Source organism: Leptonotus elevatus, chromosome 9 (assembly GCF_054856555.1).
Source record: "Leptonotus elevatus isolate MCC_2025b chromosome 9, RoL_Lele_1.0, whole genome shotgun sequence".
Taxonomy (NCBI): Eukaryota; Metazoa; Chordata; class Actinopteri; order Syngnathiformes; family Syngnathidae; genus Leptonotus; species Leptonotus elevatus.
The window spans coordinates 17,158,663-17,181,663 of NC_141247.1; the positions used below are offsets into that span (position 1 = coordinate 17,158,663).

At 38.4% G+C, this 23,001-nt stretch overlaps 1 protein-coding gene across 1 annotated transcript in view; it reads right to left on the minus strand.

Moving 5' to 3' along the window:
- LOC147168587 (DNA dC->dU-editing enzyme APOBEC-3G-like) overlaps nucleotides 1–23,001 on the minus strand; it is a 144,219-nt gene that overhangs the window by 97,569 nt on the left and 23,649 nt on the right. Inside the window, exons 9-10 of the mRNA XM_086084539.1 lie at nucleotides 7,160–7,313; nucleotides 4,514–4,565 (exon numbers count right to left, since the gene is read on the minus strand). The gene's annotated coding sequence lies outside the window, so the exon portion shown is untranslated. The remainder of the gene's footprint in view (nucleotides 1–4,513; nucleotides 4,566–7,159; nucleotides 7,314–23,001) is intronic.

The following is a 23,001-nucleotide window of genomic DNA, read 5'->3' on the forward strand; positions in this document are numbered from 1 at the left end:
GTCCTAAGTGAAACATTCGCAAATTTCTTACAGAGGCTATATATATATTTAAAAAAATAACAGTAAACTGAACAATTGTGCTGGCAATCACATTTAAATCCCTTTACAGCCTCACACTCAAGTGCTAGACTTGAACTATACCTCCCTTCTTCTTTGCAGCGGAATTGCAGTATTCCGACGCAAGGGCATGAACCTGTGATATTGGGTCTCCGTCTGAAGCAAAGTGTTCTCGACCGAAGGTGAAGGTTTCACAAAAAGAACAATCGCTGGCTCTGCACAACTTTAATTGAATATGTTTTCGACTTGAGAAGTCCAGAAAATGTTCAAAGGGTCTCATAGCGCATTTCAAGGCAAGGAGTTTTACTGTATATACGCCAGGGATTATCATTTAGCATGGATGTCATTTTTTTTAGGAAGTAAGATCTTCCTATGGGGGTATTTCCATTGGTCCAAGAACCTTCAGGGGGTGGAGTCTTATGTCATGATCTGTGGAAATTAGTTTTTTTTGTGTTTTATTTGGGTGGTGTGGGCAAAAAAGTAGAGTGCGGGAGTGCAGCAGTCTCAAAATGAAATTATTTTCCAAAAGAAAAAGACAAAATCAGCACAGGGACGAATGAAAATACTAAATTAGAGAGTTTTAATTACATATTTTTATTAAGAACAATATTGTAGAGTGAATATTTCTCTTATTAAAGCACAAGAAGGATGGCATTTCCTTATGATGAATATATTTAAGGGGATTATTAATGATTGTGAATTTGAGTTATGAACATGGTCATTGGCCACGGAATGAGTTAAACTCGCATTTATTTGTGAATTAGAATTTTTGGGGAGGAACTGGTGGCCAACTAAAATGCACTCGCAGGCCGTGTCGATTGCCCATCCTTGCTTTATTTGCCGGACACGACCAATCTTCTGAATCTCGCTGTGACATTTTAATTCGGTAAACAAAGACAACAAAAAAGCAAACGCGGCCTAAACGCAGTACACTTTCCATGAGTGTGTTTTACTTTGATGGATGCACTCCACGTTGCAGCCTTACGCCTCCATGCGAACGTGACATTTAAGAGGCTGGAAATGCATCGCACACCAGCAATTCATCATCATTGTTGCTGCTCAAAACAATTTGTACTATTAAATCACAGTGAGTCACAAATAAGCTTCCATGAAGCAATCGCCGCTTCTTAAAAATACACAGAAAATCCATTAGTTGTAGCTGGTTCTGGTAGGATCTTTGACCCCCCTGTTACCCGAAACATCCTGGAGCCAGTAGCGGGGAAAAATCAATGTGAGTCATGCACTGTCAAGAGAAAATCATATCGTAATGTTTGAGTTTGATGTTTTTCAATTACTTTTTTAAATTACTTTAATTAATTACCTGGTAACTAACTAATTACTTGCTCTGTGAAGAGGAAACCAGACCGTAATGTGTTGTGTGTGGGTAATAGTAATTATATATATATCAGTAACTATAATTTATGTATTTTTTTTAGGTTATTTGTCCAACACTATTTTTGAGTTTTGTATGCGGCTCAGAGTTTATTCAAAACTAACACAGACTGTTTTGTCTTATATGAGAATCCGCATAGCCTGTCTGATAAACTGATGGATGACATTTTGAAATGTTCACTTCAATCCTGATCTTCTCACAATGTTCCCTCTCTTGTGGTTCACTAGAGCAGTGCAGATTTGGGATTGGAAGCTATCATAAACCTTGAGTTTATGACTGAAGGCCGTACATCAATAATCGACGGGTCTTGGCACCCGTCATTTGGCACACTCGAGGAAGGCCATGAGGATGCATCATCCCTGCTTTGTGAACTTCCATTCGCTCCTCTCAAGACAACCTCACGCTGTTTATTTAACGACCGCCTAAGCCGTAATTGGCCGAGTTGAAAACTCGCCGCTTTGAAGGCGGCATTGACGCTTCAAAAGACCACAACAAAGAGAGGAATCAGATAAAGCTGTCTGACAGTGCACCTGCAGCTCTCAACGTGGAGCCTCTTCATTCATTTGTCAAGTCCCGAAAATGGATGAAGAGGAGGTACAAGATGCTCCTGTATCTTAAATGAATTATCGGTCCTCTGAGCTGCCTCACGGACTGGTGGAAAAATGAGTCGGCATCTTGTAAACGCCACACTGTTGTGGTACAATACACTGAATATCAGAGGTGGGTATTAACGAGTTACATTTACATGAGTAACTTTTTGAAAAAAATTTTTTTACCACACAATACTTTTTACTTTAACTTGAGTAGAAACGCTACTCTTACTCCACTTGGCTACGCTAGAGTCGTTAAATATACTTTTTTCCTGATGAAATAAGAGACTCCAATCTTTCTTTTGGTAAGTTCCATGTTTTATAGAAGTCGAACACAATATTCTGTCGGCCTTGCAAAATCATTCAAAATCCAGTAAAACAGCCAGGAGCGAAGGGGGTTGCTTCAGTGAAAATGGCTGGGAGTGAATGAGTTAACTACTGGCAAATTTACTGGTATTTCCGCAGGAAAATGTGTTTTAAAATCCAAACAACTTAAAAGGCAACCATTAATCAAATAATCTGATGAAGTTGTTTCTGCCAAGCTATCGTCATTGCAGGAAAGCAACAGTAAGGCTAGAGGCAGCGGCAAACATCTTAACTGTGGAAAAATAAAGCAAAACAATCAAACAAGCCGCCGACAGTCCCACTACACCGATGTTTACAGGCTTTTCACTGTCTGCTCACAAGTTCACCTCTCAGTTACTCCATTTGTAAGCTGTTTCGTATTCATAACGCGAGGCAGACGTAGGCGGTGTCTCCAGACTCCACTTTTTTTTTTTTTCGTTTGCTTCTTCTTCTCTAGCTGCAAGATGTGTTATTAGAGGAAACTTACAAGGATGCTGCAGCACTTGCTCATCAAAACACCCGGCCGAGTATGAGCACATCACAATCACTTGTTCCCCTGGTGAACACACTGCCTCTGGTGTGTGTGTACGTGTGTTGGTGTGGCTTACCCCAGCCAGTGGGTGAAAATAAACAGAAAGACACATAAATTTTCGCTGAGATAGCCTCTGTTGTCTATACGAATTTGTTTGGATTCGGGCGGAAAGAGTGTTGTGAAGACTTAGTCATAACTGTCTTACAACTCGGCATAAATATCAGAGCCATATTGGCAAATTTCTCGCCATTTGTCTCTCCGAAGGGCCACATGTATAATTTACCATACTTTGATTCTGATTTCCAGTTTCGCTCAGTTGTATTCTTCCATCAATCAATTTTCAACAGTGCTGTATTCATGCCCTTTTTAATATACACAATTACCAACACCTAGTCTAACATGCCCCTGCACAGATTTACATTGTGCGCTGTGCCGGATTTGTGTAGTCACAAAAATAAAGCCCAAGTTCTTTTAAAATCTGGTATAGCTTAATTTCCTAGTTACATAACCTTTTTTTATGTTTCCCTTCCCAATGTCCAGAGAATAACATTTATTACCAATGATGTGCAATATTAATGTCTATCTTCAACTAATAAGTGTGAATGAGAGAATTTTTTTCTATTTCCGGAGTTAGATGAAGTCCTTGAAAGCTCACTTGAGGAATATTATCTTACTACTGAATCATCTCAACGCTGTTACTGTTTTGATACGAACTTTGAACATTCAATATTATTTGCTATTTCATACACTTTAATACATCTTTATGATGAAAAGTGTCTCTCGTGTCACTTTTTTTCTTCTGCATCCTACTTGGCTGACAATGGCAGACAGCAGTGTTAATGAGTATGTATGACTTTATAAATTGGCAAATTTGCGAGTTTTTTTCTCAACAGCGTATTAAATGTACGTATATATATATATATATATATATATATATGTATATGTATATATATATATATATGTATATATATATATATATCTATATATATACGTACATATACACACAGTCGTAGAAATTAGGTGGTAGCCTATTAGAAAAAGTGGTATTAAAATAAAATAAATAAAAAGATTGAGAGCTAAATGATTGTAAGAGTAAGAGTAGTAGAGAGCTCGCAGCATTGTAAAAACTGTTGATTTTTTGGGTGGATCTGTCAATGATGCTTTCATTGTAGTTGATGAGATCCATTTTCAAGACGGAAGACGTTTTTACCTATCAGACAGGAAACCCTCGAACGCAAGAAGGAACTAATTGCGTCTGGTGTGCTCCTCCTCGTTTCAAGTGCAGCGCTGGAGGTGCTTCATGTGGATAAAAGAGAACCTTGATCCCGCTCCCTGTCTATTATTATCATCTCTAGCTACACGCGCATTCGCGCGTGCGCACACACACACACACGTTCACTCTTCAGGCCGTCGAGATGAAAAGTTGTGTCTCAATGTCTGAACTAGCGTCGCTCATAGGCAATACGATACAAGAGACTGATCTGCGAGTCATCTGAGTTACCCATGCTGTACAAAAAAAAAGTTATGTACAATCACAACAGTGTGCGCCTCGGGACTTTTACAATAATACGCACCAAAAGAAAGTTCTTCACTTACTGTAGCTTTAAAGGGTGACGAATGGGAGTCTAGGAAACAGATGGGTCAGGATCTGTAGATGACATGAAAATGTGTATGTAAAATAGGTGATAGTATGAAATAAAAATAATGATTCATTCTCATATTATTATCTATAATTGCAATAGACTGATTAGTCAGTTCTTTGATCAGATAAATACGTTTTAAATGTATATGCAAATCTGTTATTTTTCTAATATATTGTATTTTCTTACTAGAAAAAATAAATGATTAAAAATAAATTTAAAAAATATATATATTCAATGGATAATTTAATATTTAAACTAATTGTCTTTGTTTATGACACAAATACATTTAAAAAATAAAAATAATCACATTTTATGAAAATAGTAACAAATAATTCATTTAGTAATAATTCATGTACAGTATGCAAATTATAATAACTATACAGTGCTTAAATAATTAAGTAATAATTAAAATAAAAAATATTATATATATATATATATATATATAATAACATATAATAATAATAACATATAATATAATAATAACTATAAATAATCAAATAATTAAGTAAGAATTTATGTGAATTATTATTATTATTATGGGCCCCGGGCCATACTTTGAGTTAGTCAGGTATTCTGATTCACATCACATCCATCTATTTTCTATAATGATTGTCCTTGGCTCCCAGAAACTTGCACTTTAAGGTTCATTAACAGCTGTAAATTGTCTATAGTCGTAAATATAAGTAAAAATTATTGTTTATGTGTGCGCTGTGATTGGCTGGCGACCCTTGTCTCTTGCCCAAAGTCAGCAGGGACATAATGATGACAAGCAGTATAGAAAATGAATGGATGGGGGGTGAAATCAACTCTGTTTTGGAACCACACCTCAAGGCTGTTTAATGTACTGTCAGCAATTGTCACGCAAGCAAACACAGTACTGATCTCTCTTGATGTTCAACGCACTCTTCTCTCTGGGCTGAAATGAAGCATATATGTTATATAAGATCAAATATACAGTTCTAATTATTTCATCCCCTGTGGTTTCACTGTAAACAACAGCCATCAAAGCAGTTGCGATATGAAATATTAACTGTGTGTTTGTGCGCTTCAGGGATGCGCACTTGATTGACAGGCCGCATCCAATAGTCACTGACCCGCTTTTGCACTTTGCGCACCCATTAGAGGATTTTGAAAAGCTGACCCTCGACTGGCGGGAGTGCAAGCAGTCGACAAAGTCAGCAGCTATGATTGATTGAGCCGTGACGCCATCATCACAGTTTGGCTGCGTTGTGCTGATGTAGTGGTTCACTTGGCTCGTTTCGCTGACGTGTGTACGTACACACGCAGACACACACACACTTGCACATAAAGGTAAAAAAAAAGAAGGGGGGGAGGGGGGCAGCACCGTCACTAGCAGGCAACTTTTGCAATCAATGCATTTTATTGTGCAGCCAGCCGCGTGTGCCTTCGTGATTGAGGGAGCGCTTGTTTGTGAGCAATGTTGAGCTTTTCTTTGCATGCAAAAAAGCAGTTTTTTCGTTTAATTACAATTTAACATGATTTATTGTTATTAATACTTTTACAAATTATAACTTGAAGGAGGAGCCCTTCAGAATTATAATTTTTTTTTTTTTTATTACAATCACATGGTTTCATTATTCTTATTTTAGGGACAATGTGCCTTAAGCCACAGCCCGTTGCTTTTATATATTTTATGTTTATTTGCTGAATGTTATGTATGTGTCTTCTTTGAGTATTTTTGAACAGTACTACTTAACCTCTAAATGTTTAAAATCTCAGAGAGAGCAGTAATATGTGCTGACTGAGTCAATGGAATTACAGTTGATCTAAAAATCACACTTGGAATCTTTTTTTTTTTAAGTCCTTAAACTAGACATGTCTTTATTTATTTATTGTAAGGGGTCTGTTACAGGCCCCATAGCAATATCTAGAGAGCTTATAAAAACATTTGTTTATACAGTTTTTTCCCTCCCAGATGCTTGAAACACACTGATTAACACGTTTTTTTTTTTTAAACAAATAGGAATCAAATTTAAACACACAAAAATGTGTAGCATAACATATAGAAAATACTGTACGGTATTGTAATGTGTGCGTTAGATATTTGCCTTTAAGAGGCGGTGGGTGGCGTGTGACATTGACGCGCTGTGGTCAACAGCAGCTCCAGCGATTGCGTTCATTGTGTTTATTCCCTCAACTGTTTTCCCGGACTTCAATAAATGGCTGGAAAATGCATCCTTGATGTTGACGTTCTTTTACCACATGCGAGTACTATACTGTAAAAGCCTTTATTTATTTTTTTATTCATCTTCACATATACTATATACGGTAAAGCACAGATTTCGGGATTGCGGTCCCACTATTTGATCATTTTTATTGACCCCCCGCCCCCCCGTAATAACTCGTTTATTTTGGGGTTTCATTCCACTTTGCGCCGCTAGTGGGCGACGCAATATCGTGTATAATGCTGTAAACTTTTCACTTTGTGGCAACTTTTAAAACACTTTTTGTCAACATGCTGCATATGTCCCCCCCTAATCATACCTAGACGTTTAGCCCCTCCGGCTGAGCTTACAGGACATGCTTCGCTATTGAATGTTTAATCATTGTGAACCAAAAAGTCAATGGTGCCGCTCACTCTCTCTCAGCTGAAAGGTTTACAAGCGACGGGAGCTTAAAATGGCTCCATTTCCCCTCAGCACCAAGCACCTCACTGCTGCCGCCGCCACCACCACCACCACCCGAGGGAGCGTTTAGCCGAGCCAAAGGCCAATCAGGAAAGTCCAGGAGATCTGTAACAGCATGGTTCCAAAATCAATTTTCGCAGCTCAGGATTCTAACGGAATCAACTTCCCACAAGCAAATTCGCTTTGACAAACAGTCAAAGGCATCAAGTGAAAAAAAAGAAAAAAAAAGAACACATGATTAATAGACACATAATTAAAGAGGCAGACCAATAAAATGCTTGTTCTGAGAAACAATTATTTGAGGCTTATTATCATCCTTTCTTTTGTTTATAGTAATTAATTCAACCTCGCTGGCTGCTGGCTACAATGCAACAAAGAGAATGTCAGCGGGCGCAGAGCAATTGCCTGCAGGGGGGTCAGCGTACTGAGAAGCAGAGGGAGCACAAAAGTCCAAAAAAAGAGGGGATCAGACTCAAATGAATGGCCAGTAACTTCCACAACACAATGCAAGCATTTTGTAAGTGCCGCAGGGCCAACACTGACTTAAATTAAACCGAGTGAATCAGTCAGTCGCTGAGCGTAGTGAGCGAGTAGCAAATATTTCAGTAGGTTCTTGAGAATGCTTGCATGCATGAAAACAGTGGACTACCGTTCAACACAATCCATCCCAAAAAGGGGATTTTCAAAGAGTGGCTCCCTCTAGTGGTTCAATCGTTCAATTTGTTATTTAATCATTGTTTTAGGTTTAAAAAAAATCAGTTTAACTTTTACTAGCATTATATATTACTTGTTTGACTAATAAAAGTGGAAGTCAATCGTAAAAGGTTTCTTGCAAATATGAAGCAAAATCCAGCCGTTTTTATTCATCTCAGGGGCGGCCATTTTGCCACCCGCTGTCGACTGAAGATGACATCACAGTTGCTCTGGGCTCAAGCAAAGGCACTCTTTTTGAAAACAATTGTCGTGATTCTAATTGTCTTAACATTTTGCTTTCATACAGCTTTCCTGGAACAGCATGGTGAATTCATGTGAATTCAGCCTTTTGTACGGTCTAAACACAATCAAATAAGACATAATGGCTGTCAGATTTTGACCTGCTGGTTACAACAAGCCTCTTGAATCAGCCGCGTTAATGTCAGGTAACTCCCTTTAAGTTCGCGGAGCCAACGTGGCTTTGAAAGTAAATCCATGGGCGGAAACCAGCATGATGAAATAGAAAGCAAAAATCTGACACATCAAACAGTATCAAATAGATTCTGATTAATTACTTTTCGAGGCTAGTCCGCCTGCGTGATGTTAGAGAACGTTCATTCTCAGATGCCGCACATTCTCGGCTTTACTGCATCTCAAGTTGGTCTGCTTTGTTTGTGCAACTTTTGACGACGTTATGTAGGTCGAGGTTAGTTTGGCAGTTGGATGCTTCAACGATATCAATATCATCATGACTTAAATACTTGAATGTAGGGCAAAAGGAATGTTTGAACTTGATGAAATGAAGAAAACAAATTATTCTCCGCATCAGCATGTTGGGAAAGTTCATAAAGATGAGTGGGAAGGAACAGTTGGGAAGAATGTTGCTTTTTTTGTTGTTAGTCTTGTTTATTTAGCACGAGTATTCCTGCTGGAATGTTTTCTTCTGATTTGTTTGACCGTTGATATCATTAAAGCATGGATTGTATTTCCACACTTGGGGAAAGCGCTTCATCACCAAGCTGCCAAATTATACTTGACAATTAGTATGCGTACGCGGAACGGCACAGAGAGGAACTGTACACTAATTTGTGATTTTCTGTCAGCCCTATCCCACAAATCTGTGCCGGTCATAAGTAAGTAAGTCTTAACCTTCAAATTTCAAGCAAGTCCCAAGTTGCTGTGGCAAAAAATCAAACAAGTCTATTCCCCATTAAATTTTAACGAGAGTATCAAGTCATAAGTGAAGTTACACAACTTTGCTCAGAGACAACACAGCCTATATTTATATAGGCCTACATGAAATCTGTAATTACGTGCCAATTTCCGTATTGTCTATTAGTTTACGGTCTTCTCAATTCAACGTATAACCAACATAAAGTTTAGCTCATGTTTGACAAGCTAGCGGTTAGCTAAACTGCGACATTAACATTGCTTACCAGTTTTTCTAGGTTTTACGGTGGCAGATTAAGTTCGATGTAAATTGTCTCTCTTACTTTTAGTTGCAAACCTTTTCCATTTCCTAATTAACCCTCATCAGAGCGTCCTCCATTAAACTTGCTTCATGAGGTGACCTCTGCACTTCACATCGTAGCTCCGCTACACAAAAGAATAGCAGGATTTAGCAAGTCATAAAAGTGAAGTTATACAACCTTGCTCAGTCACATATATTCACATGCAATCTGTAATTATGTGTTAGTTCCAAACCAATTTCCGTATAGTCTATTAGTTTACTGTCTTCTCAATGAAACACATAACCTAACAAAGTTTAGCAAATGTTTGACCAGCTAGCACTTAGCTAAATTGTGCCATTAACATAGCTTACTAGTTTTTCTAGGTTTTACAATGACAAATTATGTTAGATGTAGTTGTTGTCTCTCTTACTTTTAGTTGCAAACCTTCTCTATTTCCGGATTTTATCAAAAGTATTAGATTACCCTCTTCCATTAAACTTGCTTCATCAGGTGGCCTCTGTACTCTGCATCGTAGCTACACTACACAAAAAATAGATTTTCCTTAAAGAGTAAATCAACACTAAATCAATTAATTTTTTTTTTTTTTTTTACTGATAAACTGGTGCCTAAAAATGTTGTCTACATGTCCTGGTCATTAGTTTGACATTTTAGTGCATATTTGTTAAAAGCTTGAATTTGGGGCAAAAAACGTGTGTTTGGTGCCATCTTAAGGTTAAACACTGAGATAAAAATAATTTGGCTGTTTGTCCTCATCACATGAGAAGTTATAAACTACGTCCCCACTGCAGAATCCTTGTGTACTATTGCTATAAAAACACGGAACATACCAAAAGAAAGATTAGTCTCTTCTTTCATCAGGAAAAAAAAGTGCATTTCTACTTTTACTACGTTTTGCAGCAATTAGCATTAGAATATAGCTAAGTTTCATCATTATTCACGAATCTGTTAGAACTGTGGGTAAATTTGCTTTTTTTTCAACATGGCCCTGGTTGATCTCTTTTGCTTTGCTGTCACCTGTTGGCCATTTTTGTAATAACTACCATTTCCTCAACCGTTCTCTGCAGTTGAGAGGCTGCATCAAAGTATTCTGTATGATGTAGGATAAGAAAAACATTTTTTTTTTTTTAACGTCTTTGGGACACTTAAAACATTTAATATAGAAGATGTGTATACGTTTTTGGGAGCAAATGGGTTAAACGCCTTCTTGCTGGTGTCAATCACAGCGTCAATTTCAAATCTTAGTAAGGGGTGGAGCAAGAGTCTGACTTCCTGTTGCGTTGCCCTTTAAGAAACAAAACAAATGGCACGCTATTTTGACAATGCAGATTTCCAAATGTAAATAGGCAAGACTTGTCAAGTCATTTAGTTCTAGTCAGTGTCAAGATGAGCCTCATGATTACCAAGTCAAAAGCCGAGTATGACTATGTCACCATCCAATCACAGGCACACACTCACATTCACACCTATGGACAATTTCACGTAAAAGATTTAACCTAACCTTTGTCACCGTTTAGGCTATATCTCGAGCAACTATAGCTAATTTCTGCTGTCCTGACAGTCAGTTCTCCTTGCTGTTCCTTGCGTTCTTACCAATGATATCTCATCTTGTTGGTTAGACTGGAGAATATTCACTTTTAGTTCATCCTTTCACAACCTCGGTGCACAACTTGTACCTCATTTTTATGGCTGAATCAAACACACCACCAACTGAATGTCTGATTGCGAGCACATTAGTCACAGTTGACGCCAAGTTCACTGCGAAGACTGCAGAACTCCGGTCACTCCGGCTTCTGTAGGAGTTCTGGGCCCAAATGATGATGATGATTATGATGACGTATGATTGGATTCATCTTTGAGGCGGCTGCTTGCATTTCATCCCTGCTTTCCAATGTGAAGTTGCGTGTGCGCCCACAAACCAACAGCGTGACTAAGTCTGAGCTGGCATCCACGAGGTTTTGTTCCAAAGAAACAAAAGTGGTGAGTGGGATGCTTGCCGAGCCAAGACATCCGTGTGAAATAGTTGTTAGGAAACTGTTTCCGGGCTCGGACCCAATTGGGACAATTGGGCTTGATCGGTCTCATCCAAATGAGGGATCTCACAAGATAATGCAGATGGCTCTTGTTTAACTGCAAAATGGATGTGAATACATTTGTCTCATCATCTAACAGTTTTGGAGTAATTTTCCTTGTGTTTGATTGTAATCCCGCTGATTAGTGCTGCTGTATAGAGCAATGTGGAAATCATAAGACCTGCATATATGAATACATATACATATTCAATATTTCCTTTTACCGCCATACTTATTTGCATATTCATGGCCTAGATGTGGTACGTTATTCCGAGTAATGCCTTTACACAGCTAACCAATAACGTACAATACAAACATCTCTATGTAAAGCTGAAGGTTGTTGAGGTTAATAGAAACCCTTCTCGTGTGTTTGGAGTTAATGCAAAGGCTTTGGACTTCTATAGCGGGATAAAAGCTAAGCTTTGGAGTGTTCTTAGACTCACTTACGTGACCACTTTGTTATTCCGCGTCTTGCACAGTGATGGAGAGGGATTCTTTTAAGTGAGTGCACAGTTTTCCCACCGCACAGCCACAGGATATTCCATAGTCAGGAAGTGTAAGAGGCCAAGTTGCTGGTCCTGAAGGGGGCGTTGAACAAACAACAACACGACGCCTGGAAGCATTTTGAAAGATACGTTGAAAGCACTCGTATTGATTTTTAAGATATAACTCACATTGGTGACGAAAGCTCATCCATAAGGACTCAGACTGTAGACAAAGAAACTAATTGTTAAGCAAGCAGCAATAATAATAATATTGGCAGAGTAATGCGATATAACTGTGAGAAGAAAGTGTCAGTCACAAGCGCAACATTAAAATATTACGATAATGTCGTTGATTTTTTATGAGAACACGATTGGATTTTTTGGGGGAGAATAAATTAGTTGGGCTAGTTTTATTAAAGAAAAAAAACTCTTATATAGCTAAATAAAAGTGTTAAGTCATAATAATACAATGTTGCAAAGTTTCAGAGTAAAATCTTTATTTTCCCAAGAAGGAAAGTTATACTTACTTGGATTTAAAGAGTAAATTACAAGGAAAAGCTTTTGATACAATATTTAAAAAAAGAAACTTTCTTCATGACAGGATGTTACATTTATATAAAGGGACATCACGCTCCCAAAACTAAGGTAAGGAAGAGTGATGGATTTAGTATGTGTGTATGTAGATATGCACTTTCTAAAACAATATGACATTATAATAGTTCATCGCAAGTTGTTTTATATACCCCAGATCTTCACAGACCAGACCCCAGTTTAAGAGCCACTGTATCCCCTTGAGATGTTTGATAAAGCACAGTAGCTATTTCTTTTTCCAAACTTTGGTTGTGCTGTGATAAGTAAATGTTTTATGTTAGGAGATGTGCTCAGAGTTACAGTACAGCTGCTTACGTCCGTCCGCATGGGTTGAGTGTGGGAGGACAGATGAGTAACAATGATTCCTCCCCCTCCACTGACCTCACTGCACCTTTTCGCTAAGTCGATGAGCGGCATCAGAGATGTTCTCATCGCTGCTCTCAGTTCTGCCACGTTGTGTTGTGTTGTTTTGTGCGTTTCGGGCCTACTCTACTTTGCGTCAACGCTCCCAGGCAGTAACTTTTAAGCTCTCTTAATAAGAAAAGGACTGACGAAAATGTCCAAAATAACTGAATGTTGTCTTGACAACTGGTTCCACACATTGATATTGAAAACAAATTACATTAAGCGCTCAGATCACTTGAGTGGCCGTCTTGGAGTACACGCCGTTGTCAGTTGGAAGTGGAAGAAGAGAGTGAGGGAAAACAAAAAAAGCAGTCCTCTCAGGGAGCGGGACTTCACTTTGGCGTATTCCTCGCCACACAACACAATAAGCAACACTTTTAAAGAAGGACGTCGTAGAGTATCGCCATGCTAAACGAAAGGCCACGCAAAACATCAGAATAACTACTTGGGTTGCACTTTTGACAGAATTGTGGTTGTAACTGTGTCAAAGCTGAGAGTAACTAATTATGAACAGCAAATAAGTAGCTGAACGAGTAAATGTGACGCAAAACACTAAAATAAGTGCTTGTGATGTACAGTAGCCTACACCTTTGACAAAAATGTGGTTGTTACCGTGCCACAGCTGAGAGTAACCAAATATGAGCAGCAAATTAGCAGGAGGAGAAGAGTAATTAGCCATGCTATCTAGTAATCATGACGTGAAACATCAGAATAAGTGCTTGGGTTGTATGGTACACTTCTGAGAGAATTGTGTTTGTAACAGTGTCACAGAAGAGAGTATCAACTATGAACAGCAAATTAGCTAGACAACAAGAGTAATTAGCCATGCTCATCGCTAAGCTATCTCGTAATGATGACAATTGTTGTGGAATTTTCAGTAGTTCGGCCAGATGAATGAAACAGTCTGGAAAACAATGTCTTTTGGACTTCTTTATAGTTGAAGCTTCAAATATACACAAGTCTAACAGAGCAGTCTACAAGATAGTGGCCTGTGAGAGAGTGCACAGTAAGACTCATGGGAAGATTCTTTATGATGCTAGGTTAGGTTTTGGGAGGCGAAAGGGAGGGTCAGCTAGACAGGAAAGCAAGCTTATCAGTCAAGGTCACTTTGGTATTGCTTCATGTACAAGAAGTTAAAAGGCCATTGTTAAAGAAAATACAGGTGTCCACAATAGGCTACGGTATAAACTTGTTATGTTGCTGAATAATTACTTTCCATAACACATTAAATAGCAGAATATGTGCCTGGGTTGTACAGTAGCCTACACTTTTGAAAGAATTGTGTTTGTAACAGTATCTCAGCAAAGAGTAACCAACTATAAACAAGAAATGAGTAAGAGAAGAGCCATGCTAACTGCTAAGCTATCTATAGTATGACACAAAACAATAGGATACGTTCTTGAGTTGTACAGTAGTCCACATTTTTGACAGAATTGTGGTTGTAACCGTATCGAAGCTGACAGAAACCAACTATGGACAGCAAATTCCCAGGTAATTTAAAAAGAGAATTATATTTCAGCTACGCAGCAAGCATCCGAAAATAGTAAATTACCACATACATCAGCCAGGAATAGAAGCCTGTAAAGTCAAAAGTATATCAACAATGTTATTGTGTTTGTTTGCGCCACACATATGTGTGAGTGTTGAGATTTAACTCTGCATTTTGACATTTACTTCAAAAGTTAAAATTAGGCTATACAGTATATCTATGTCCCAAATCAGTTTAGGTTGCTAAATAATTCTACAATCCATTAATAATTATTTAAACTGAATGTTTACATTATATTGCGAAAAACACCATTATCGGGAAACATACTTGACTCCTAATAAACACCAATACAGTATTGCATTACTTAATAGCAACACATCGATTGGCTAAATAACTGCGCTGCAACATTACTAATTCACATGAACAAGCACAATGTTAGCTGTGCACATGAATGGCTATAAACACACACACAAAAGTTGTACAACATACTAAACATGAGCTAATTACGCAAAAGTATGACGCACGTAACGAAATTACATCACTAAACTACGGCCGTGGACGTCGCGTAATGGCGCCGAGCATTATGTCCTAAATTGACGGCAGACATTACGTGCAAAGTGGGACAAAACATGCAAATAAGCACACACAACTTTAGTGTACTTCTCTACTAATGCCTAACACACAGAAGAGAACACATTTATGTCGTAAAATGGTGTTTAAGACACTTAATTAGTTACGTAGCGAACTTCAACGAGGTACTCAACGAGCTGTCAATCAAATCGGCGCCGGAGCTTAAACAAGGCACACGAGACACATGGTCGTGCGACAAATAAAACACGATACAAAGTAAACTAAAACACTACTTAGTGTACTCACTTTTGGTCAAAGACGCACACGATCACCACAGCTCGCAACACATTCTGTCATGGCGGCGTCCAAATGCACAATAACCGCTGCGCAACAAGTAATAGACCCAGAATGCAATGCGCGCATCACAGAGGTAAATATAATGACGTCACTCTATTCTTAACATTGAATATGGAAAATAGACATATATAATAAAGACGACTATTAATATTTGGAACCTTTCTAACAATGATATTAATTTTTTTTGCATATCGCCTAGCCCCATCGGTACTTTGATGTTGCGCTTTGACAAAAAAGACATGTTATGATGTTAAATTGTTTAGAGATTTTATTTTAAGGCCCTAACTGAGTATCACAAAATGGATCATATTCCACTCGGAAGGTTCCACTGTCGGTGCCGCAGGTCAGGGCGAGACTCCGATTGTTTGTGAAATATATCTGCACCTCCAAAATGTCACATTCTCAAAGTCGCTTTCTCCTTTATGTTCCCACTGACCTTTGTTATTTACGGAAATGGGATGACGCTAATGTATTTCACACTGTAGTGACTCAGCAGTAGCAACGACAGTGGGCTGAAGGGTCTTTCTGTTGTGGTGTGCAAAAGCGACAAAATAAACAAGAACGTGTCAGCACAACTTTTCAGCTGAAATAGGATGTAAATTATGGATAATAAACTGTGGCAGCTTCCTGATAAAGAATGCTGCAAAGTACACTATTCCACGGACTGCATCTAATTATACCGCAGCTAATGAGGGCAAAGATTATGAAACAGCTCTCCAAGAGACACAAGAGCGTGTGTGTGGTGTGTGTGTGTGTGTGTGTGTTTCTCCACATTGTGGGCCTCATGAGAACAAGGAACAGATCTTTGAGAGGTGTGACATTGACAAGTCCTTCAAACAAATCCAGCTCCTCATCAGCTCGACTTTAAGACAATTGGATGAATATTTCGTAGACCGGATCTTTTATCCCTTTTAACTGAGGTTCAGACATTTGTACATTTGCCTTGGAAATGACAAGACGACAAAGCGGCTAAGTGCTGCTAAGTATTCTCAATTGGAAGCGTAAAGCCTTAACCGCCTTCGATTTACGGATTTGCTCTCACTCTTAGTCCAAGTTTGATTTTGTTAGCATAGCAAAATATGGCTTTCTTGTTTGTGAACTGTTGCAGCACCAGTCAATTTAATTGAACTATTTTCATGTGAAACATGTCCAAATCTTACACTAAAGTCACTATATGAAGAAAAAAGACGTAATTTCTAGAGAATTAGTTTGAATACTTGTTTTGTTGTTGTTATTGTTTATAAAAAATAAAATAAAATCAAGTGTACAAAAAAAAGAGAGATAATTCCCATGTAAGACTAAAACCCATTTACAAAAATACTCTAATAAAATATTATTTCTTTTTGGGGGGCAGGGGCGGGGGGGTCAACAGTAATTTCCACTTCTGAATACATTTGTGATTTAACAAAATGTCACCCTGAAACTTCAAAGCACAAAACTGAACAAAACAAACAAACAAACAAACAAAGAAACACAAAATGCCACAATCAGCCTCTAGGGGGCATTTCTGGCAATTGCCCACTGTATTAAGCAACATTACCATGCTGTGGTTGTGCGGAGGGAGGCGGGCGGGCGGGCGGTGTAGAAAAGGAGAGGCGAGAGGACAGTCAGGTGGCAGCTGCGTCTCCTCTCGCCGATCATCTGGCAAAGCAGCTGGTTCTTTTCCAATTTAGCGCCATGTTTCCCAACCCTCCCTTCCCAAGTCTCACCGCCTCGCCAGCCCAAATTAGCCGACATCTTTATTAATGTCTCATTAGAGCTGAGTCAGCCACTCCCGCCCTGAGCGACATTTAACACACACACACACGTACACACAAATTTGTTTTCATGTTTGCATCCATCTATCAGCCTTCTTCTAACGATATTCATTTTCTGTCAATTCAATGCCTCATTGCTTCTAATTTTCTGCATTTATCTGTAAAAATGAGCCACAGTAAACTAAACTAATAAATTATTCCGTCATTATACAGTAGTACCTCAATTTACGAGTGACTTAGGCTTGACTTTTTGAATTTTTGTCCATGTGTATCATCCATCGTCAGATAGGCAGACAGATTCTCAGATTTTCTTGAACATTTCCCCCACATCGCAAACTTAACTCATTCACTGCCATTGACGGTTATAAACGTCAAAAAAATATTTTTAACTATTTCTATTAGTTAGTAAAAAATCTACTTTTGTTAACAAGAGTATGACAATCTAGATTTATTTTATTTTACATTTAGAACAGATATAAAATGTGTGATTAATCGTGAGTTAACGATTGAAGTCATGCGATTAATTACGATTAAACTTTTAATCGCCTGACGCCCCTAATTTTTAATAATCATCTCGTCAGGCGATTAAAATTTGTAATTGTAATTAATCGCATGACTTTACTAGTTATCACACATTTTATATCTGTTCTAAATGTACAATCAACATTTTTCTAGGTTTTCATACTAAAAAAAGTGAAACTAATAGAAATAGTTCAAATGAATTTGTGACGTTTATAGCCGTCAATGGCAGTGAATGAGTTAAAGCGCTCGTGATGAGGTCAATCCAAGATGACAATCGAGTTACAGCTCAGTGTCTATACTCCAAAGCCGACCTGGTCCAATCTCCATCAACAGCCCGCAAATCTGGACCGTATAGCCTGGCGAGCGATGCTCAATCACACGCTCACCTTTCCCAGACCTTTAAATCCTCCCACTGGCAATATGCTGGACTGGCGAGGATCACCACGCCAGGGAACATGAATTTATACATACACTCATAAAACATGCAGAGACATGCAGTCAAATGTTATGTGAGGCTTTAATACCTGATCTTCAGACTTCTTACAAATCCTTGGTGAATTTACTGTCCGCTCGCCATCACGAGCGCAAGAAATCCAAAAAGCTCCCAGGTTTTGTTTCCTTCTGGATTCTGGATTTATAATGATATTTTTAAAGGAAAACACACGTGTAAATTTGTGGCTGAGGGGAGGTATAAAAAACTTTAGACTGAAACTGATCCCCAATTTAGGCAATAACTGCAGCTTAGTTATTTTTAGTACCTTAATTGCGTTCACTTCACTCAAGCTGCAGTTTATCTCTTGTAACTGAAATTTTGTCTCACAAAGACAAAGACAAAGTAAAAACAAAACAAAAAAAAATACTATCTAGCAACAGTTAGCAAGGTGAAAAACTTTTTTTTTGTTGATTTGGCTTTACTTGGATTTAGTTTTGTCATGTTTTCCTTCTACCCCGTTTTTCATGTCTATCTCAGTAAGTTTTTGTGTCCACCTGTTCTCATTAGCCTGGTCCCTTGTGTCTACCAATCTGCTCCCTGAGCTACTCATGGCTCGTCAAGGTGTTCCTCGTCGCGTTAGTTTACTTGTTTTTAGTTCTTTAGTTCCCTAGCTGATGTTTTAATGTACCACTAAATCATATAATTTTAATATAGTGAAAAACTGCTAGCTTAATGCTACTATGTTTTAGTGAACTTACAGTAGCGATTGAAATTAGATATCTTGTCAAGTTGTTCCTTGTCTAGTCAGTTTGTTTGTTTTTAGTTCTTAAGTTCACTAGCTGAAGTTTTAATGTACCACAAAACCACATCGTTTAAATATAGTGAAAAACTGCTAGCTTAATGCTGCTGTATCATTGCAAACTTACAGTAGCGACTGAAGTTAGATGTCTTGTCAAGTTGTTCCTCATCTTGTCACTTTGCTTGTTTTAAGTTCTTTAGTGCCCTTGCTGAAGTTTTAATGTTCAACCAAACCATATAATTTAAATATGGTGAAAAACGGCTAGCTTAATGCTACCTACCATACAGAGCATACAGTAGCTACTGAAATTTGCATAGATAAACCTTCATTTAAAAATATGTAATATGTGGATCACAATATATCGCGTGTACAATGTACTCCAAATCTTACATCATTCGTTTGTACTTGAAGGTAGCGCTGTATTTCAAAATCAAAAGGCAATATCCCACCTGCTGTCGCCCCCTGCGCCCCCTCAAAAAAGCGGCCTCGTATGTCATTGTGTGTGATTGAATACAAGACTGAAGACGGTTGCGTGTCAGTGCAGTGTTATTATTTGGAAGTAGACCGGAGGTTGTCGAATCACGGAGAGTCGCAAGCCCTCTCTGTGATGATGTCTTGTTGCTCACCCTACCTCCGTTAAATGTGATTACTTTCATCTATCACTTTTAGTGTCTTTGTGCGTCTTCCTTTTGTCCGCTCCCTCGCAACCTTACAAGCGTGCACTCATTATCTCGGACACACAGAAGCTCTCATCTCTCGCTCGGGCCGGGATTTATTCGCCATGTCTCTCAGATTCTTTATCTCAGGGATATCGTTTTGATTCTTCAATACAGTTCAACACTGTATGCACTTTCTTATCTAAAGAAAGATAAAGATATAAAAAATGTCACTTAGCTACTTTTTTGCCCACGGTCTAATCTGTATATGCATGACTCTGTTGTCTGCCACTATTTAGTCAAGTACACCAAGCAATGTGTGATTTCTCAGGGGAAAAAAATCATCAAAAGTGATGTTTACTTGACGATGACTTGAACTGTAGTTTACGGTGATTATAATTTAACTCTTTCCTTATATTTACAGATTATCCCCAAAACACAGAGCCTGCTATTTTGGACAATTAACCTGCAAGGCCTACAGAATATTGTGTGCTATTGCTTTAAAAACACAGAACCTACCAAAAGAAAGATTATAGTCTCTTCTTTCATCAGGAAAAAAAAAGTACATTTCTATCCGTTTCCGTTTTGCAGCAATTAGCATTAAAATATAGCTAAGTTTAATCATTATTCACAAATCTGTTTAAAATTGCGGGGGGAAAGCTTCTTGCAACATGGCCCTGGTTGATCTCTTATACTCTGCTGACACCTGATGGCCGTTTTTGTAATAACTACCATCGCTTCAAGCATTGAACCATCGCTTCAAGCATCAAAGCCTTCTGTATGCTCTAACATAAAAAACACATAAACGGATAAATACGTCTTTGGGAGCGTGGTGATATTTAAAATAGAACATATTTATATGTTTTTGGGAACACATGCGTTAATAAAGAACAGGGTTTCTGTATTTTATTTTGTATGAAAATAAAAATGTAAGGACAAAATAAAATGCATGAAAACAATTTACACTAGGTAACACAATTTTTGCTAAGTTAGGTCCAACAGCTGTTTTTAACAATTTTCTGGGTGCGGAATCGAAAACTGATCTCGGTATTTCTCTATCGTGTCAAGTTTTTTAGCTATAGGAGCTCTGTTTTCTTAGAACACATATTAAGTAAATGTGCACGTATTTAAATAAAACACTAAAATGGAATAGATACAAGCTTTAAAAAAACGAACAAAAAACTTTCACCCCACTGTCTCAATTGTGACTGCTCAAACAAGTTACGATTATTATGATTTCAATCATAATCAACTCTTCTTACTACAGTCTTACTACAGCCAATCAGTATAATTTTGCTTATCTGGAGGGTAAGCTGTGGAGAGAAAACTTCATGTGCTAGAAAAAAACAGGAATTGTGGAATCAGCACATCAATTTTATTTTTAATCAGCATAAAAGTCTAACTCAACATAAGGTTTTTTTTCTTCAAAATTGTAAATAAAAACAAAAAAAACATTTGAGCCAAAGATGTGCAGCGCTCACACCCGTGAGCGAATGATCGAAACGGTGCCACATTTGAGCCAAGAAAAACGCTGATACAGTTTTCACCTTTCATGTTGTTAACTTCAGGTAACATTTCTGCTCATGCAGCTGCAGATTTGAAATGTAACTATCACCTTTTTCCCTTTTAGAAAAAAGGTGTCTCGTTAATGGCGACGGATGCTCATCCAGCCCCTCGTGCAATCACCATTAACTCCAACGTCTGTCTTCTCGAGCATTCATTACAAACACTGACGTAAACTTATTGCACCCTCTTGGACAACAAGGGCCTTTTTGATGGGCTGTGCTCATGGAAATAGATGTCTTCGTTCCGGGCGATAATGGCATTGACTGGCTGCTTTGGATTGTTATTAGAGGCGTTATTGGATGGAGGCCGCAAGGCAGCAGAGGATGAGAGGGAGTGGAATGTTTGTTTGGGAGGAATTTGCCATCACACAAGAGCAGCATAACCAATAAGGCCCTTTTTGTTTTGCTCACAAGCAAACGCCAGCAAAATACTAAAATGTTTTGGAATGAACACAAAGGGTCTCAGCAGGTATTGTAGAGTTGACATTTTTTTGGTATATAGGATGTCATGGAAAACAAAAGCTGACAAGGCTGGTCTGGAAGAGAAATTGTATAGGCAATGTATTGATCAAGTGTAGAGTTCACAAGTTTCGTTTGTTCTGTGACCAAGCTCGTGTCTCGAGTTACTCTTATCAAATCATTTTGGTCGATTGAAATTTGTCATGAATAAATGTGCAAAATCATTCGACAAGTTACACTTTTAGAGCGGTTTAATTGGCCAATATAAAAATATAAAAAGTGATGTAAATAGAAATGACTGATGTGATGACTTTTTTCCTCTCTTTCTCTCCTTTTTTTTTTTTAACACAGATAAAACTTAAATGTAAATGAGAAGGATGTGATCTGCTGCATGAGCAAAAGTGATGGCATACACATTAATAGCGTGAAACAAGCTAACAGAGATAAACAGATGAGACCGAGTATCATTTGTGCGTGGTTGGAAATAAGACAACACGGTTCTTCTATCTAGATTGAAGGCACTTACTTGATGATCTCTGGTCTTGGGGGAGTTTCTCTCAGACCTCTTATGCACTGGAACCACTCAAACGCAAGGTCGTCACGTCACACCATTAGCGCTAAAACAAAACATGACTTCCAGGATGTTGTTGCCATATTGGTCATTTACCCTTTTTTATGCTATATTGATACCTGTAAACGTATACAGTATTATACATACTAAAAAGTGCTAGGTTGTTTTCCTAACCCGCTCACTTGGTAGCTGTGGATTTTGAGCAGATTGGGTTGAAGAATTATTTTGGGCGGGCTGAGGAGTTGAAGTTGGTTGCCATTTTGGACAGTAAATTTAATGTAGCATTCTTTGAAAACGGCCACACTGCTGATTTTGGATACGAGGATTGGGTATAAAATCCTAGTATAGGTGAACGATAACATCCAGTTTCGTCATCAGGCAAAATCCAATCTGATTCCAAGCCACTGCCAGAAAAATGTCTCCTTGATTTCGCTTTATCATCCAGCTGCTTATTTGGGAAAATGTATCAATATATCTGCATGTAATCAGCACAACCACGTGAGCCAACATTGGCATGGTGAAACCCCAGGGTAACATATACAGACTGAAAAGAAAGGGGTCCAAGGATTGACCCTTGTGGGTCCCCACACGTGATGAGCATTGGTTAAAAAAGTGTATCCCACTTTTTGTTTCCTCTTAGTCGTTCTCCATCACATATGATGGGTGTCCCAGAAGTTTCTGGCCTCACTTTAAAAAACAAATACACACAGCTGCTTATCATTAAGCAGCTCGAGGGGTGTGGTTAAACCTGTTTCCGGGACGGAATCTGCTTCTTGTCCTGTTGAAGCCATAAACTTTTGGGACACCCCCAGCAGCTGTGATGGGCTCCCTGCACTGCTGTGACAGCACTGAAAATAGACGGACGTTTGACATAGCCCCTTACTGCTTTAAATAGAAGAA